At 40.7% G+C, this 17621-nt stretch overlaps 1 protein-coding gene across 5 annotated transcripts in view; it reads right to left on the bottom strand.

Moving 5' to 3' along the window:
- CACNA2D3 (calcium voltage-gated channel auxiliary subunit alpha2delta 3) overlaps positions 1–17621 on the bottom strand; it is a 941064-nt gene that overhangs the window by 355556 nt on the left and 567887 nt on the right. The window lies entirely within an intron of this gene.

The raw sequence follows: 17621 nt of genomic DNA, 5'->3' as shown, positions 1-17621 counted from the left end.
AGCACGGCCATTGCTCTCACCATTGGGAATCTGAAGAGTCTTGGGGTATATCAAGTCCATGAAGGAATCCTGAGAGTGGCTATGGGACTGAAAAAGCTGAATCCTAAGGCTTGTTCTCTGAGTAAAACATCCTATGAAGATAACTCACACTGAAGGATGCCCTGGCCCCAGAGCACTCCCCTTCCATCCCAGAGGTACAACGTGCTCCATAAATGAAAGAGCTTCAGTTTTGATGACTTTGCTTCTGAACTGTAATCTTGAATAAATTAATGCCATTGCTAATCTCTCACAGATGAATAAAGGCTGTCTGCAAACAATAGCGCCCTTGTTTCCAGGCCCAGTGACATTAAAATATCATCTTGTCTTTCATCATCTTTGTCTTTATCTTTAGTTATTCCCGCTGTGGGATGAAAACAGCCCAAGACAAGATATAACTCCTGCAGAGTCCAGGACCTGCAACATATTTCTTTCCGACCAAGAAATCCCAGCTTTCTGCTGTCTGTCCCTCTGCCCACTTGTCACAATCCACCTCAACCAACAAATCTAACCTCCTCCCCACCAAGAAGATTCAAAAACCATCATCACTTATGTGAAACTTGAACAATGGCTACATTCTCCACACAATATTTTCATCTTGTAATTACATATGATGCAATCTGGAGGGAAAGTTTAATGGAATAAACATTCAGTCTAAGATTTAACTGTATGAGTAGGATTTTGAACATAATACTCTAAGGCTACAGACTCCTTAGCCCCAGCCAGGCAGGAGAGCGGCTCTCTCAACTTTAATTATTTGCAATGAGACCCTTACTGTGTACGAAACATCCCAGAGTTATCTCTGACCTAGCACTTTCTGCCAGGCCCTCCTTGTGCCAAGCACTTAGGTTGCGTGAACTTATCCAGACCTCATTTCTTCTTGAGGTAGAAACTATTTTTATCCCCATTTTATAAATGGGGAAGCTAAGGCTTTAGGTCATCCAGATAAGGAGAAGAAAAGAGGAATTTCAACTCCACCGTCCATTATCTTAACTACACTCCTTCTCTTACACAGGCTATACAATATGATCCAGGAAAGGGTGGCTCTTAACCTCTTTCTATTGGCCACTTTTCTATGAGGATAATGTTATCTGCTTGGATCTTGCCCAGTTTGTTTCATTCTTGTTACTCATAAAATTGGCTTTGCCCAAACCACATGTTTTCTGTGGAGAATCACATACTTCCAAAGAGAGCTCAGACCTTGAGCTTTGGCTTTAGAAAGCAAGAAGGAGTTGGCTCTCACTAAGATCTCTGTCCTTCTATCATCACTTCTAGCAGTGAGCAAAGTAGCATCAGATGCTTCCTCAAGACAGAACCCCCAATAGCCTGTTCCCCTATAAAACAAACTCATGAAATGATAAGACATAATGGGGTCACGAAGGACAATTACTGAACATTTGCTTATGTGACTGACACTGTTCTAAGCCATGACAGAAGTTATCTCACCTAATCATCACAGCATTCCTATGGGTAGTATGGTGGGCAGAATGCTGTGTTCCCCCACTCCTGTCCCCATGATGTCTAGAAGTTTGTGATTATGTGATGTTACATGACAAAGGGGAATTAAGGTTGCAGATGGAATTAAGATTGCTAATCAGATGATGTTAAAATAGGGCCAGTTATCCCATGGGGCCAATGCAACCACAGGGCTGTTTAAAGCAGAAGAGAGTTTCAGAGTCTGTGCTGCTGTGCAAGGCAGACTAAGCTGGCTGTGCTGGGCTTTGCAGATGGAAGGGGCCATGGGCCAAGAAATGCAGACGGCCTCTGGAAAATGGAAAAGGCAAGAAAACACATTCTCTTTGTATTAGTCCGTTTCTATGCTTCTGATAAAGATATACCCAAGACTGGGCAATTTACAAAATAAAGAGGTTTAATCAACTCACAGTTCCAAGCGGCTGGGGAGGCCTGACAATCATGGTGGAAGGTGAAAAGCACATCTCACATGGTGGCAGACAAGAGAATAGAGCTTGTGCAGGGAAACGCCCCCTTATAAAACCATCAGATCTCAAGACTTATTCACTATCACGAGAATTGCACAGGAAAGGCCTGACACCAGGATTCAATTACTTCCCACCAGGTCCCTCCCACAACACATGGGAATTGTGGGAGTTACAACTCAAGAGATGGGTGGGGACACAGCCAAACCATATCACTCTCCTTGCATCTCCAGAAAGGAATACAGTCCAGCTGACACCTTCACTTTAACCCAGTGAGACCCTCATCTGATCTCTGACTCAAAGAACTGTCAGATAGTAAACGGAGTTGTTTAAGCCACTACATTTGTGGTAATTTGTTACAACATAAACAGGAAATGAATACAGGTAGGCTTTATCAAGATGATAATCTCCATTTTTACAGATGAAGAAACTAGCATTGAGAGCTTTACACTCTTGCCTGAGGTCACCTAACAAGTAAGTTGTAGAGTCAGAATTTTAACCAGGCTGTCTAGAGCCCTCTTATAATAGTAGGCCTTCTCCCCAAGGCAGCTCCTCCTCCTACTCAAAATTGTCTCTATTATTTCTTGCATTAAAACAGAGGCTGTATTTGGTAAGTTTAATATTCACCACATAGCATTTAAAGGGAAGGGAGGGACGGGAGGAAGACAACCTTTATCTAGCTTTCCGCATTTTATATTTGTCTGCAGAAAGCTATGAGGGAGCTACTCCAAGTGGCAAGCATGTCAGAGAGCTTAGGTGGTCTGATAGCAGCAGATGAGGAAGGGCAGGTACTGCCAACTGTCTGCCTAACATCATCCCTATTTCTCCTTGTTTGCGTCCCAACTTTGTCCAGATATCCACTCTTCTATGTTCAGAGAGGAGGATTCCTCCCAAGTCCCAGTGTGGAATCACGATTGGTCTATGTTAATCATGGCAATCCCATCTGTTTTGCCATTGATTGGTTCCAGCATAAGCATGTGACCCATTTCTGGCCAATGGGATCTACAGAGGTGCCTGTGTGGGGATAGGGAAGAACTCCCTCTTTTATAAGATAAAAAGAGATATAGAAAAGTCTGCTGGTGTCTCCTCAAACTGCTGCCATCACCTGAGACTATGATGGTGTCATTGTTTACATGTTGAGAATGGCAGAGAGTATCGCTATAAAAATTACTCTGAGCTGCTGAATTAGCCAGCTCCAGAGCTGCTCTGTCTCCAGGTGACAGATGTTTGAAGTTGGCTCATCCTAACCAGTGCAAGAGATCTTTTCTGAGGGTGCTGTTCCCTGTATGTCATTTAGTAAGGCAATGTGGAGTGCTGAGGCACAGTCTTATGTACATGGTATCCAGTGAACAGTGGCTATTACTCTTGTTCTTTATGCGAGAGAAAGATGGCTCAGAGACGTAAGCTGGCTTGAAAAAAATCACGTTATTTTACGGCACAATTAGGATAAGAGTTCAGCCCTCTGTGAGTCCACAGTTTGGCCTTTGCCCACGAATCAAACGGTCTCTCCCCTGTTTGTTATTTGATGGCAAGAGTTCAATTACTGTCTATCAAAATATGCTACATAGCCATGGATGAATGACAGTTACACTGGTTGCTCCGTTTACCCCGATTGTAATTAAATTGCCTCTTCAGCTGGGCCTCTGACTTTTTAACATTTTCAATTGTAGGTAAGGAGATTTAATTAAATATTCTAAGTAATATCCTCCCAACTGGTAGCAAATCTATAGTAATGATTGTAAGGTCTCTAAACATACTTAAAATGTAATGTACTCCCATTACACTCAATGCGGCTAACAATTAATATTCTAATTACCAGTTAAACATCATTTCTACAGGGAGAGCCTCTTGGAGCCTCTGGTCTAAATGAAATCTTCCATTAAAATCAAGATGTTCACCAATCCCATTTTCTCTTCTTATGTACTCAGGAGGACTGTGTTTCCCAGTTTTCCTGGTAGTCATGTTGGTGGGTCCATGTGGCTAAATTCTGGACAATGGAATATGCACAGAAATGATATACCCACTTCCCAGCTGGCTAAAAACCTGCCTGTGCAATTTGCCTCAATCTTTCTCTCCCTCTTGCCATTAATTGTCAAGACCACATGTTAAAGTTGGTGGCACCAATGACAGAAGGACACTGGACCCTCAAATCCCAATAGAACTACCCAATCTGCATCATATTGGAATGTGAGAAGAAATAAATCTTCATTTTTGTTAAGTCATTTAGATTTCATATTCATTATTATTGTTATAGCAACACAAATCAGCCTAGCCTCATTAATACAAATCTCTCTTCAAGACGCTGATTTTCCCTTCATCATACTTACCACAATTTGCCATTAAATATTTTATTTAGGGTTTATTTCCTGACTCCTCAGGAACCACTGTTCACCTGTGCTATTCATAGGTGCTAATTCAATGCCTGGTACACAATAGGTGCTCCACAAATACTTGCTCAATGCCTGAACAAATGAATATTTAGCAAATGAATGAGTCCATTCTCTGATTTTTGACACCCACCTCTCTCCCTATGAGTGTGTGTGAAAACAAAAGATATTTTTTTGTTGTTGGTTTGGAAAATAGTACCTCTACCAGGTAGTAAGCAACTGATTTTATTTTATTTTCATTTTAGAGACAGGGTATTGCTCTTTCACCCAGGCTAGAGTGCAGTGGCAATCCATATTCACTGCAGACTCAAACTCCTAGGCTCAAACAGTCCTCCCACCTCAGCCTCCTGAGTAGCTGGACCTATAGGCACATGCCCTCATTTCCAGCTAATTTTTAAATTTTTTTTGTAGGGACAGGGTCTCATTATGTTGCCCATGCTGGTCTTGAACTACTGGTCACAAGCAACCATCCCAGTTTGGCCTCCCAAAATGCTGTCATTACAGGTGTGAGCCACTATGCCTGGTTAGTGATAGATTTTAAAAGATAAGACTTCCAAGGCAGGAGGATCACTTGAGGTCAGGAGTTCAAGACAAGTCTAGGTAACACAGTGAGACTCTGTCTCTACAAAAAAATTAAAAAATTAGCTCAGCATAGTGGTGCGCACCTGCAGTCCCAACTACTCGGGAGGCTGAGTGGGAGGATCACTTGAACCCAGGAGGCTAAGCCTTTAGTGAATCGAGATCATGCCACTCCCCTCCAGTCTGGGCAACAGAGGGAGTCTCTCTCTTCAAAAAAAGAAAAAAAGAAAAGAGAGAGAGAGAGAAGACATTAAGCAGTCTGCAACTAGAGTTTAAAAATGAAGGCTGGGCGCGGTAGCTCACACATGTAATCCTAGCACTTTGGGACACTGAGGTGGGTGGATCACTTGAGGTCAGGAGTTCGAGACCAGCCTGGCCAATATGGTGAAACTCCATCTCTACTAAAAATACAAAAAAAAAAAAAATTAATCAGGCATGGTGGCATGCACCTGTAGTCCCAGTTACTTGGGAGGCTGAGGCAGGAGAATTGCTTGAACCCGGGAAGCAGAGGTTGCAGTGAGCCGAGATTGAGCCATTGTACTCCAGTCTAAGCAACAGGGCAAGACTCCATCTTGAAAAAAAAGTGAAGATGGGTATAGAATTAGGTTTTATGGTTGATGAGCAGATGTAAAGAACAGTTATTTAAAATTGGCCTCACCTTATCATACCAGAATTAGTGGAAAACCAAAAGAAAAAAAAATTGTCTTATCAATCAATAGGGTTACAGAAAAAGAGAGAAACGTAAGAACCAAGATTTAGGTCAAAACCAAACTGGTCTGGTGAAAAATAAAGGAATGCCTAAAAGTCTGTCAAGGCTTGTCAGGGTCTCACCCCTCCACCATGAATTCAGATGTTGGAGGAAATTCTGGAGCCGCCTAGGATTTGGGCATTTAAATTATGGCTTAACTTACAAATACGCATTCAAAAGCATTCTTCTCTAAAAGATTTAATTATCTGTCTCTTTTCCAAATAGCCCCAATTCTCTACCTCCTGCATACTTGGGCCAAGGCTGGGGGTATTCAATGCTGATTCCAGCTTTATCTCTGCTCAATCAACACATACCTATTATAAACAAACAATTTGGCAGTAATCACAAGGTCTGCAACCAAAAGGATCCTGTTCAACTCCATCCTTTCGAAGAAGTGTTTATTAGGGTTATTTTTCTGTCACTTTGTCTTTGGTAGCTCTACAGAGTGGGCCAGACAGCTCGTAATCTAAACCTTAAAATTTATTTCACTGACTTGAAACTTCCATGTTTTATTAGAACATGCAGGCAAAACAGTTTTGGCCTGCCATCAAATTCGATAACACCTTTGTATATATCATGTGATACCACTCAGCTACTTCTCATTCTCAGAGATTAAAGACCAGTAAATTATAATGGATTCTTCAGTTAGAAATCCAGAAAAGTTTCACTGGATAGTTTTAATGTTCTTTGATTGACTCAAGGCCAGGAATATAAGGCCCCTGAGTTCTTTAAATTATGTCTCCCATATCTCTGACTTTGGTTTCAAATAAACAATTACCTTGCCAAACCATAACCTGCATTCATTGTTCAGCACTTGAAAGCTTTAAACAATGCCTATCTCTAGCCTCTGTGGATATAGGTGGACTTAAAGTCACATAACCCAGTCTTGATTATTATAAAGGGGGTCTAACTCCAACTCCAACAGGCAAAAGGGAATGAAAACAGGATTTGGAAGGGCCTTTCCATCAGATAAACAGCTCCTTCTATACACAAACTCAATGTGCCACTTACTTTTCTCACTCCTCTGCTGAAGTGAAACAAGCAAATAAAAACTCAGGCAACCACTGCCCCAGAAATCTCCCTCTCCCTCAAGCTACCCCACATAGTGAAATTCTTGGATGGGCAGACCATGGAAATTCAACAGTCAGCAAAAGCTTATGGACAGCCCAACTTACTCAAAGCCTTTATCATCATACGGCTTCCAGGTAAAGCTTTGGAGACATTAGCCACACTCTGATACTGGGACTACAAAGAATATTCCACAGATGAAAGAATCAGGATCTCTTTCCAGCCAACAAAACCAATGTCAATCTGAAACCATCACTCACATTCAAGGCGTCCTTCCCACTCAAATCCTAGGTTGCCCTGTGAATCCCTTTCATGTATTGGGACAAGGGTGTGAATGTCTTTTGCATTGAGGCATTGGATTGATGGCAGGATGAGCCAGGGTTGAATAATATATCTAACTTTTGTCCAGAACTAATAAGCCAATGGGAACATCCAATGAACATAACGAACATACTTAAATATAACATGTGGGAAACATACATAACAAACTTCAAATCAAACCTCTCTTCTGACCTCCAAAATGCCAAGAATGTCCCTTAGAACTAGACTGGACCATGGCCAATTAGATCTGAATTCATTACATATGTTTTGGGGGATGGGGCTTTTGCCTGGACTCACCCTAATGAATTGTTCAGCCTTCATGGAAATGCTCTAATGACAATAATTTTCAGGAAGTAGCTGGCTCTTGCCTTCTTTCACTTGCTACCCATTAATACACCTTCTATGCATTACTTAGATTAAGGACTTTGTAAAGGAGGCCTTTGTAAGAAAAATAACTTGGGCAGCAGTGCAGCAGAGCATGAAATCCCAATCTGGATGGTTGGCTGCTTCATAAAATGTGACCAGGAATGGAGAAGCCAAAAACAGAGGTAGGGAACAGAGTGATAGATCTCACAGTAGCTGATGGAAACTTTCCCAACCATATCATGACAGTTGGCCTATGCAGGGCCCCAAATGAAATCCATTATATTGGCCACAGAGCATGGGATTCTGGCACAGTCAGTGCAAAAATGTTTCCCTCTGTGAGCTTTAAATGTGATCAGGCAGCCTCCCACTGCTCCTCACCCTGAGAGTGAGAGCCTAAAGCTGGAGAGCATCAATTCTCACAATGGCCTTGACAATCAGTTACAAGATCATTTTTGAAGACAACCAAACCCATAGCACTTCAGTAAAAGTTACAGTCTACTGAGGTGTTGTTATTCAAGGACAGCTAGTCTCAATGGCAACATGTCACTCATGAAAGTCCAAGCACCAAAGTCTGAGGATAGATACCATTTTTAACAAATAAAGACAGATGCTAATCATTCTACTAATATGTCACCCATCCACTTGCATTCTAAAGGATGTTCCTGAATGAAAGAGAAAGGGGTGACTGAGGCATAACCCTAGGCAAGCATTGGAATGGTGGCTTCATGCATTGTTAATGTTATGTGAACAATACTATTAAGAATTGCCACTACTTTGGGAAGAAAATGTTGGGATAAAGCCCCTAGGCTAACCTTCTATTGAAATGTCAATCCCCAGAGCAGAACACGATGCATGGCTATCCCCAAACTCCATCTTAGCTGAAGAAAATGCAAGAAGGTATCTCCTTATGTTAAAAGACGATTTTACTTGGATACATCAAAATAGTGCATTGCTAGGTCTTCATGAAAATGCTTCTAGTCAAAGGAATGCTGGATCCATGGAAACACTGGACTTCTATGTGGGAATGAGGCGTCTCTAGTTGATTTGGCCTTATGATGTGTGAACAAGATGGTTTTTAAACCATATGGGCTAGTGATGCTGCCTCAAAGGAGCACAGAAGCCAGACAGATCACTCTATTATTTTATGAGAACTATACGAGGAGAAGACGGGCCATGCACAGCATCTCCATCATCACTTTATGACCCATGACAGTCAGTGTCACTGAAGTGCTTGTCTCAGACGAAGTCTGGTTTCTAGTATGAATAAGACAAAAGGCTTCAGACATATCCACATAGCAAATCAAAATTCATTAAGTTAGGATCAGTACATTATTTGAAGCAACTTATACTCTTCTAACCAGGAAGATGCCCTATTATGTTATAATTATATCAGATATCAAACAGGGTTAATTCAAAGCTTTTAGTTATAGGAACATTGGGAGGCCCAAACTGTTGAATTAAATTACTCTACAATCCTGTGCTAAATACTCATTAAAAGTATTGAACCTCAATAAGAAGAAAGGCTGTCAATGTGTTATCTGTAATCCTTGAGTCCTTGGATTTTTCTACTGTGAAGTCATCCCTTCACTCAAAACAAAGGAGCAAATAAGAACAACAACGAAAAACCTATGAGAACCAATTGCAGCACTGGCATGTTACTGAAGCTGGGGACAACCGCTTTACAAAGGCCAAGTTTTTCTTCTCAACAAGTGAGGAATCTAGAATGGGCTAGAGATAAGTTACCTTATAATTCGAGTTCAGTGATGTAACTCCTAAGACACCGACACAAACAATATAATTTGGCAGCACCAAGAGCTGACTTTGCTGGGAAAGGAAATAATGTGACCCCTAGAGAAGGAGAAAGGAAGTGAGGATTTAAAATAAGGCCGAAGAGTTGAAATTGATATGGCAAAATGTGAACATTTGCTAAATCCAGATAGTGGATATTCAGTACATTTGAAATATTTCACAAATTAAAAACAATGAACTTAATCTTTTGGAGACTGAGCAATTTTTGGAAATAATCAGGCAGGAAGACCCATGCAGATGCCAGTGCAGGGGCTGGGCCAGCTACACTCCATGGTCCATGTTAGCTCTGTACCCAGCGGAGCTCAGAGAATGCAGAAAGCCCCACAAGAAAGTCCATTACTTTGATTTCAATGCACTCTCCACTCTCTACAGGGTTGTTTCCCTGTAGAAATGGGGGTGGGGGTGGAAAATCTCCTATTTGGGTCAGGGAAGTAACAGTGTTGGGTAGGAGGGAGGTAGGGATAGAAAACTGCCATGCACACCAACAATATGGGCTTGGATCATATCTTTCAAAAGATCATGAAATAACAGACTTTGAACAATAGGAAGGAGTCCCACATCTGAGTCACTGCCTCATGTTAGATGGGGTATATTAACATTTGTGTCTCTTGGCCTAAACACCTCTTGTTAAAGGGATTCCACTCCCATACAGCTGTGCTGTTCTAATCACCAACGTCTGAGTGATCAGGAATACTGTTCTCTGGCAAGTCAAAAAACAAAATGACTAGCTCAACAAATTTTTATCAAGACATGCAGCTCACAGAGATCCCTGAGCCTGCAGCCATCAACACAGGGCAAAGGCAAAAACCTATTAGCCAGGTATTTAAAAAACAGGGAAAAATAAAGAAATGGAAACTATGTATGAACTGGGGATCCAGCATCCCCCCAATAGAAGGTTTTAGCTGTCCTTACAAGTCAGTTAAAAATGTTTAAGGAACATACTTAAACTGCAGCATTTCTAATGCGGCTGTCACACTACATTTAATGCAGAAAAGATGTATTTTTAAATGATCCGGTTACTCCAAGGGCTTTGGCTTATAAAAGCCTTTTTTATTGAGATTCTAAATTCCAGTCTGAATAACCTTTCAATTTGTTCCAGTAATTTTTCCCCTCCTGCATTTGCATTGGCAATACAGCTGGAGTCATTTCAAAGCCTGGGCCCTGAGCACTGAGCCTTTTGTACCAAGTCTTCCCCTTCAGCATAGACTGTGGGTGCCAGATTTGACATTTCTATGAAGCTGTTTGCACAAGAAAAACCACTTGCTTTTCAAAGATCAAGATTAAAGGGAGCTTAGGAAAAGAAAGAGAGCATGTAGTATTTTTCATCACCTCTGTGATTACCTGGGGGTAGAGGTAGGGGTCTGAACTACAAATTAAGTCACTTCAAGATTCTTTGAGTAGTTAAAAGTGCTGCAAACAAATGTGGCTCTCTGTTAATATCTCTGCTTACATCCCAAAGCCCTTGTTTCATTATCTAACCATTGCTTTCCTTTGGGCTCTACTGCGAGTTTGCCGACATTTTGCAACCTGGCGCTTGGGTGAAACTCATCATAAAACATCAGTGTGAAGGTATGAACAAGGTTTAAACTCGACAGCTTTTCATGTGGCACCTTCTTCCTAAACATTGAAAGGAAAAGGAGACCTTGCAAAGATGGGATAATTGTGGGGGGATTTTAGTCATTCCACTCAAAACCTGGTAGGAGGATAGCCAATGTTTATTGAACCTTCACTATCTGGCCAGCGCTGAGCAAGATGCTTTCAGGAATACTTTCGTCCAAAACTAAACATCTGAATAACAAAAGGTGGCCACCATTCCAATTGTAGGGACACTAGTTATCCTTAAAAAAATGTAATACCACCCAAGAATCTAGAAACTACTTTTACATTTAGCTTGTTTGAGTAGGATTAGGCCTGTAAAATTCTTATAGGTAAATTCTAGCTCCAAATGGATAAAATGAATCACATGTAGGTTAATATAAATAAACTCTGTGGCACCTTGTCCAACCTAAAACTTTTGTTTTATTTTTTTTTAATCCTTTTTTTTTTCTTCCAACTTTTAATTTAAGTTCAGGGGGTACATGTACAGGTTTGTTACATGAGTAAATTTCATGTCACTGGAGTTTGGTGTACGAATGATTTCATCACCCCAGTAGTGAGCACAATACCGGGTGGGTAGTTTTTTGATCCTCATCCTCCTCCCACCCTCCACCCTCATGTAAGCCCCGGTATCTATTGTTCCCCTCTTTGTGTCCCTGTGTACTCAATGTTGAGCTCCCACTTATAAATTAAAACATGCAGTATTTGGTTTTCTGTTCCTATGTTAATTTGCTTAGGATACTGGCTTCCAGCTGCATCCATGTTGCTGCAAAGGATGTGATTTCATTCTTTTTAGGACTATGTAGTATTCCATGATGTGTATGTATCACATTTTCTTTATCCAATCCACCATTTACAGGCATCTAGGTTGATTACACGTCTTTGCTCTTGTCGAAAGGAGTACACATGTAAGCATGTGTCTTTTTGGCAGAATGATTTATATTCTTTTGGTACTTTGATTGCTGTGTTGAATAGCAGTTCTGTTCTAAGTTCTCTGAGAAATCTCCAACTGCTTTCCACAGTGGCTAAACTAATTTACATTCACACCAGCAGTGTATAAGCATTCCCTTTTCCTCTGCAACCTCTCTAACATTTGTTATTTTTTAACTTTTTAATGATAGCCATTCCGACTGGTGAGATGGTATCTCATTGTGGTTTTCATTTACATTTCTGTAATAATTAGTAATGTTGAGCATTTTTTCATATGCTTGTTGGCCACATGTATGTCTTTTCTTGAGAAGCGTCTGTTCATGTTCTTTGCTCATTTTTTAATGGGGTGGTTTAAGTTCCTTAAGTTCCTTATAGATACCCTGGATATTAGACTTTGTCAGATGCACAGTTTGCAAATACTTTCTCCTATTCTGTCTGTTTAATTTGTTGATAGTTTCTTTTGCTGTGCAGAAGCTCTTCAGTTTAGTTAGGTCCCACTTGTCAATGTTCTTGTTGCAATTGCTTTTGAGAGTTTTCATCACGAATTCTTTGCCAAGGCCTATGTCCAGAATGGTTATTTCTCAGATTTTCTTCTATGGTTTTTACAATTTGAGGTTTTACTTTTAAGTCTTTAATTCATCTTGAGTTGATTTTTGTATATAGTGAAAAGAAGGGGCCCAGTTTCAATCTTTTGCATACAAATAGCCAATTATCCCAGCACCATTTATTGAATAGGGAGTCCTTTCCCCATTGCTTGTTATTGTCAACTTGGTTGAAGATCAGATGGTTGTGGGTGTGTGGCTTTATTTCTAGGTTCTCTGACCTGTTCCATTGGTCTATGTGTCTGCTTTTGTATCAATACCATGCTGTTTTGGTTACTGTAGCCTTTGTAGTTTAGTTTGAAGTCTATACTACAGTGTGATGTAGTGTGATGTCTCGGGCTTTATTCTTTTGGCTTAAGATTACTTTGGCCATTCAGACTCATTTTTGGTTCCATGTAAATTTTACAATAGTTTTCTCTAGTTCTGTGAAAAATGACATTAGTAGTTTGATAGGGATGGCACTGAATCTATAAATTGCTTTGGGTGGTATGGCCATTTTAACAATATCGATTCTTCCTATTCATGAGCATAAAATGTTTTCCCATTTTGTTTGTTGTTGTCTCTGATTTCTTTCAGTAGTGTTTTGTAATTCATGTTGTAGAGATATTTTACCTCCCTAGGTAGTTGTATTCCTACAACCTAAAACTTTTAAATGACCTTTTGTAGGGAATAAACATTTATAACACATATTTACATCTTTCAAGCACATCTTGTGAACAGGAGCTAGGTATATTAGGTATAGAGAGGATGCTGGGGGGAAATCTCAGTAGACTCCTTGAAATTCCTTACAAACAACTATTAGGCTTCCTGTACATGGTAGGGTTGATTTTACTTTCATTAAGATCACTAGTTTTCAGAGCTTTAATGACACAAACCAGTTTCTCATATAATTTGCTTCTGATTCACTTTCAAACATTAGATGATCTTTTTTGGTGGGGTGCACACATCTTACTTGGTAGAAATAAAGACAACTTATAGGATTAGAGATGACTTGTAAAGCCTAGAAAGAAACTTCAGATCAGTGGCCAAATTGGTTTCTTGTAGGAATCAGAGGCACTTGACAAGCACTCATGAAAAGAACCTGATTTCTTTCATCCACTATGGCCCAATTCCATTTAAATTTAGAACAGAGAATTCTGTAGCCTCTGCTTTTAGAATAATTACTGATGGCTCTTACTTTTTGAGAATATGCTAGGACTCTCAGGGGGAGGCAGTGCAATGGCTAAGGCTATAGCTCTGGAGTCTAAGGAATTGGTGTTAGGTCTTCGTTTTTTTCCTGAACAGTTCTGAGACTTGGGCAAGTAATCTTCCAGCCCTATACAAAGGGACTAGTGATAGCTCCTGTCTCACAGGGCTGCCATGACAATTACATGAGGCAGCTCCTGGAAAGCACTTTGCACAGAGCCCAATGCATAGGATAAACTCAACTAAATAAAAGCTTAATATTTCTATAGTATAACTATTTAACATTCTTCTACCAACTGGTTATTTATTCAAGTATCATAAATTATAAAATTCTAAGGGTATAACGATACATGTTAAAAATAAAAACTTGACGTCTTGACTGTTACTTATTTGAGACATCCTCTGGAGAAACAATGTCCAACAGAACTTTCTTCAGTGATGAAAATATTATACATTTGTGCTGATATGGTTGTCACCAGCTAATGGGACTATTAAAACACTTGAAATCTGGCAACCAAGGAACTGAATTTTTAATTTTGTTTAATTTTAATTAAATTAAATGTGAATTTTAAGCGGCCAAAAGTGGCTGATGGCCACCATGTTGGGCAGCTCAGTCAGCTCTGGAATACGAGGAAACTAGACAGGGGAGCATAAATAAACAAAGAAATCAGTATCAGTGAGAAAAGCCACATTTGGATGAGAATGATTACTTAGCACTCACCCAGCAAACACTTGAGATGTTCCATGAGTCGTGAAGGTGAAAATGAGCTGGGAGTTATTATAGACTATCCTGAATTCAAATTCTGGATCTATCAGTTACACGTTGTAATAGCTAGGCAAATCTGTTAGCTTCCTCTTAGCCAGGGGCTATGACTAGGTAGTGCAAGTAGATAATAAATGCTAGAAGTGGATTATGCTCCCTAAGGAAACCCAGAAGGGACAACCTTGTATATATCTGTGTCACACACAGGTTAAAAGCACATCAGCACCCACACAAACACAAGATTTAATCTCATGGTTAATATGGTTGTTTGGGTTGGCATAGTTTGGGTTATTCATTTAGTAAGAATATAAACAGTCCAGTAAGCACCCTTACTGTGTGGTGAGGCCCAAAGTGATAGAAGAAAAACCAAACTAATATTATTTAGCACATATTAAGTGTTTTCCATTTATTCTCACAGCAGCCAGGATGAAGTCAACGTTACTATCTTTATTTTATGTAGACTACAAACTGAGGCATAGAGTGGTTAAATCACTCACCCAAAGGAATATAGCAGAGCTGGAACCAAAATTCCGTCTGATACAGTCCCAATTCAAAAGAACCACTGCTGAGAAATATAACAATAAATGGGGTGTGCCCTTATATTAAAATGCTGCTAGTCTCATGGAGAAGGTAAGACATAAACACAAGGCAGCAGGACGCAAAACTAAGAGTGAGACATACATTGTCACAGGGGAGAGGAGAAGGGGCCAGAAGGAAACACTGGCTTCTGAGCAACTTGTTAGTGACTAGGTGGGAAGCAGGCTGTTTCCCAAAGGAGGGAAAGACTTTGCTTAATCATGACAAGCGTGGGACACTCTTCTGCCTCATTAGAGAAGGAGCTTAGCGGATGCCTGGGACTGGAGAGACGAGCCTCCCTCTGCCCTCCAGCCCCTTCCCCCTTGCTCCTCCAGCATCCCGTGCAGGCTTCTTCCTCCTCCTGATCCTCTCTTGCCTGCTATGTCTCCCAAGCATCCTATCAGAGAGAGGCTGGCATGGGGCCAAAGGAACAGTTTTTGAAACTGGAAACCAGATGCCACCAGCTCCCTATGACTTGGGTTCTGTCATGCCTTGATGCCTTGGTCTTATTTTCGTCTTAAGACTTCTGAGCAGGTTCAGGGTCTTCCTCTATGTTTTCAATGAAGCACACTGTCAGCACCAGTAATCACTAAATAAGAATGGTAATTACACCCTTCTTACCTAAATGCCTCCTATGATTTCAATAATTCCATTCGAAAATCCTTGCAGGGCCGCCTGCATTCACATGGTTGCTAGTGATTTGTACAAGCTTTAGCTCGCTCTCCCATACGTCCTTGTATGTCTATAAATGGTTATATTTGGGGAGAACACACAGGGTGGGAGATAAATACATAGGCAGGCCATTGTCCAGGTACCAATTTATAAAATGCATCATAAGAGATGAAAAGTGTTAGGCAAATGTGTTTGTTATTTCTATGTTGTTCACATTTCCCTCAGTCACATCGCATCTCCTTTTCCAAATGTTTTAATCCTGTTTTATTCCTACTGTAAGAATTCCGCTTACTTGAATGTTCTCATCTCTTCAAAGATGATGTCAAGCAGGAGGCAGAGATTGAGTTTTAATCCCTTGCTTGCCCTTCCGAATGTCAAATATTTGTGGTGTTCAGCGTTTTCAAAATCAATGGGGACAAAAAACATATCAAAATGAGTATCAAGATCATTCAGAGCAGAATATTAAATGTGCCTTATGTTTTTCTAAGGCAAGTTTTAAAAACAGGACTGGCAACAAAGCAAGTTCAAAGTTTATGAAAACAGACAACTCTAGCTGTATTCTATTTCCCTTTGTCTGGAAGCCAGTTCTTTTGAAAAAGTTCAAAGGAAAGCTGAACTGTGACTCCCTTTCTAAACAAACAACATCATCCCTGTGTGTCAATAAGTTAACCATCCCCCAGTCCCTGATGTCCAAACCTACACCCCCAATTTGCTATTCACATTCCTGAGACTACCCCTTGGTTACAAATCTGCTATTGTTGTTCTTTAATTCTACACTGACAGGCAGTTTCCTGGGAAGCACCCATAAGTAGTCAATTGTCACTAGGATCTGAAAATAGCTTGAAAATATTATTTGGATTGTTTGAAATATTATTTCATCGTTTTAAATGAAAGTAAGGAGAGAGAGCAGCAAAAATGACAATTGAGAGCTAAAAAAATGGGCAATAAACCTTATTTTCTGTTTGTGCAAAGTGTTGCTAAGATAACATATTGTGCATAATTTTAAAAACAAGAATGAATGACAGGCCAACAGTGAAGATACCATGCCCACCGGCGAAATGAGACTGGAAGAAAAAAAAAATAAGCCTGGCTAAGGGAAAACTAAATTAACTGCTCCCTCTTCAAGATATTTAGCTAAGCTTCTTCCTCCTCACATCTCCTACCCTCTTCCCAGCAGTAGCTTTAGCATCCATTAAAATGGGTGATTTGAATGCATAGAAGGTAGTTAGAAAAGGACTAGAAGTATCTTGCCTATAGCCCTCTTGCTCCAACTCCCTCTCTCTGGAATGCATGAAAAATCAGTTAAGTGTGCACATGGCTCCATTCCTTCCCAACCACAGGAGTGCGGGGCACCTTGAAGCTAGGGGGAAGGAAGAAACAGGAAAGAGGAAAAGAACTGGAGAAAGGGCAGTGAACATGTATTCTTGGGACTGAGGATTCCATCAAAATGGTCAGATAGGGATTTCTGCTTGTCCTTGGAAACTGTAGGTTTAGAAAAGCTGATGCTCTAAAGTTTGTTCAGCCAAATGAAGGGGGTTCCCTAAGGCAGTGGTCCTCAAACTTTACTGTGGATAAAAGTCACCTTGGGTGCTTGCTGACATGCAGATACCTGGGTCTGACGCCAGACCCAGAGTTAGAAACTTCAGAAACAGAGCCAGGAATCTGATGTTTTTGTTTGCTTGTTTTTGTTTTTTTGAGATGGGGTCTCTGTCATCCAGGCTGGAGTACAGTGGTGCAATCTCAGCTCACTGCAACCTCTGCCGCCTGAGCTCAAGTGATCCTCCTACCTTAGCCTCCCGAGTAGCTGGGACCACAAGCATGCATCACCATGCCTGGCTAATATTTTGTATTTTTGGTAGAGACAGGGTTTTGCCATGTTGCCTGGGCTGGTCTTGAACTCCCGAGCTCAAGTGATCCGCCTGCCTCGGCCTCCCAAAGTGCTGGGATTACAGGTGTGAGTCACAGCGTCTGACCAAGAATCTGATTTTTTAAGAGAGCTCCAGAGTGCTAAAGCTAGGGACCCCCAAATCTTGTAAACAAACAACA

The sequence above is a fragment of the Macaca mulatta genome, chromosome 2 (genome assembly GCF_049350105.2).
Source record: "Macaca mulatta isolate MMU2019108-1 chromosome 2, T2T-MMU8v2.0, whole genome shotgun sequence".
NCBI classification, from domain to species: domain Eukaryota; kingdom Metazoa; phylum Chordata; class Mammalia; order Primates; family Cercopithecidae; genus Macaca; species Macaca mulatta.
Note: the sequence above shows the minus strand (reverse complement) of the source record. Positions and strands in the feature narration are given on the sequence as shown.